This window comes from Coptis chinensis, chromosome 9 (genome assembly GCF_015680905.1).
Source record: "Coptis chinensis isolate HL-2020 chromosome 9, ASM1568090v1, whole genome shotgun sequence".
NCBI classification, from domain to species: Eukaryota; Viridiplantae; Streptophyta; class Magnoliopsida; order Ranunculales; family Ranunculaceae; genus Coptis; species Coptis chinensis.
The window spans coordinates 46888888-46891544 of record NC_141464.1 but is presented as its reverse complement, the minus strand read 5'-3'; the positions used below and the strand labels follow the sequence as shown (position 1 = coordinate 46891544).

The 2657-nt window shown below is 39.8% G+C and overlaps 1 long non-coding RNA gene across 1 annotated transcript; it reads left to right on the top strand.

Moving 5' to 3' along the window:
- The first annotated feature begins 471 nt into the window (after positions 1 to 471).
- Positions 472 to 2055, top strand: LOC147476322 (uncharacterized). The gene is made up of 2 exons (XR_015208753.1): positions 472 to 1550; positions 1632 to 2055. It is a non-coding gene; the product is annotated as an uncharacterized LOC147476322 (long non-coding RNA).
- Positions 2056 to 2657: the final 602 nt, after the last annotated feature.

The window sequence follows — 2657 nt, the reverse complement described above, 5'->3', positions numbered from 1 at the left end:
ATACATTATATTTTTATTTTATTTTTTAATTTTAGTTTCATTTTGCGTACATCAGAGATGTGTTATGTATTGGGTTCGGTGCACTCCACGTGTGCTTAAGACGTGGTGGGATGATATTAAGAAAGTCAGTGCACTTGACCATGTTAGAGATGCAATTTTAGCGACTCCCTTTGCTCATCTAGTTGACATCCCTTACAATAAGACTGACATTCAGGGAGTTATTAATGGTTTAGTTGAGAGATGGTGGGATAGTACACATACTTTTCACTTCCCTCATGGAGAGTTGGGCTTCACTCCATTAGATTTTTGCATGATATCTGGTTTGAGTATAGGATTAGGTAATCCATTGAGATGTAACACTGAATTCCAGAGTTGTGCCCAAACGATGACTTTCTTCCCTTGTCTGACCGAGGAGTCATATGATAGTGCTGGTGTTAGGATTTCTGGTATCAAGGCTGTATACATTACACCGTTGACTACTGATTCAGGATTGCAGTTTTTGATAGATTATTTGTCACTTGATTCCGATGATGGTCAAGCACATGTTGATGAGTATGTAAGAGCTTTCTGTATGTATTTGATGGGTGTCTTGTTTTTTCCTTCTGGCCATTCCACGATTAACTTGGGATATCTAGCTAACTTTGAGCACTTGTATGAGTTGGGCGGTATTGATTTTGGTGGAGCCATATACTGTCATTTGTTGCGTTGTTTAGATAGGGCTTCTCGACAGACTGGTGTTGTCAGTAAGTAGTCCCCAGATGGGAGGGTTTGTCATTCTCTTAGAGGTATGGTTTTATGAGTATTTTCGTGCTGCAAATCCTATCCTCACAGAGTATACCGATGAGAGGCCTAGGCTCAGGGCTTGGCACGGACCTTGTCGAGCTCGTCTGACCAGTGAGATCAGTCAGAACATAACTTCTGTCCGAACCCAGATCGAGCTTAGCACACAAGCTTCTATTGTTTGGAGGCCTTGGAGGACATCTGTGCACATCGGCGCGAATGACTGTAGATATGCATTGTTCATTTCTCATAGGAGGATGGTATTCACTTGTGGGAGTGATATGGAGTGGTATTTAGGGGATAGATGTTACAGACAGCTCACACCATGCTTTGGTATCCCTCCTGATCCGCCTACCCATGTATCAGAGGCTAAGGACATGACCTTAGAGCAAGTCATCGAGAGTAACGTGCATTGAACTTGGCTACAGGCTTCTGACCTAGTTACATTGCAGACTTATGAGCAGTACTACCGTTACTGGTTTAGGGTGTCTATTGGTCATTTGCTCCCAGCTATAGGTCGTACAGGCAACATTCATACGGTTAGCAATTTGGGTGTCAGACGTGAATTCCAGATTAGCCAGCCGTCACAACCGACATTTCAGGCTGGACCTGTGCACACATTTGTTCTAGCGCAAGATCCCCCTCAGTCAGAGTGGCCTTGGGTTTTCAGTTTGAGCGATCCGAGTGGCGAGACGATTTACCAGCCCATTTCTTCTATTGATGCCACTCGCGTCGTACAGTTAGAGCCTGACCTTGGACATCTATCTCTGGTAATTATTTTTATTGGTTTTGTTTTATTATTTTGGTTTATTATGAAAATGTCATAAATTATTAATGAATAATTATTTCAGGATGACCTACGCATGAGATATGAGACAAGTATTCGTGTAAATGATGGCTTGCGCTCCTCGGTATTCGCCTACAGTGTTGAGAGAGAGAGACTTCTTTCCCAGGCTCATGTGGATTATGACGATTTGCAACGCCAGATTGATGAGTTACAGGCTCAGATTGATCGCACAAGGGTGAGTTCATCACAGCATGGACAGACGGAGAGTTCAGCACAAGGACAGTCGAGGAGGAGTTTCCGCAGTGAGGAGGATTATGTAGGATAGTCTAGGAGGTTGTTGTATGACAATTATTATTATGTTGTGTGATTTAGAATTTTTCATTTGATCATTTTGATATGTTGTGTGATTATTATTATGTTGTGTGATATGTTGTGTGATTTAGAATTTACTTCATTTGATTTAGCAAATGAATTACATTTTTTATTAATAGAACGACAACTAATATATGATTGCAAAAACATAAAATAAAAATAAATAAATAAAAGATAACTATTACATATCACCCTTTTATTGCATACTACTAGAGTTACTCTAATTATCTAATAAATAAATAAAAGATAACTAATACATGATTACAACAATCAATGTCGGTCACCCCTAATGCTCCATAGATGCTCGACAAGGTCGCTTTTAAGTCTATCATGCATAGTCTTTGATTGAACTCGTAGAGTCCCTTCAATGTAGTGTTCCCGAGTAGGTGGGATCTGTGGTTGCCCTTCTGGATTAGGAATGTACCTCTTCATTTCATAATTTTTATTCTTAGCTCCGATTACCATATTGTGCAATATGATACATGCTCTCATAACAGTACCCATTGTCTCCACATGCCATAATTTGCAAGCTTTCTTCAAAATACCAAATTTAGCTTGCAAAACCCCAAAAGCTCTTTCAATATATTTTCTTGCAGCTTCTTGCATTGTTGTGAACCACTTCGTCTTTAGAGTATTAGGGTTTGAAATTGTTTGTATAAATGCCGCATAGTCAAGATAGATACCATCAGCTAAATAATAACCCATATTATAGCTATGC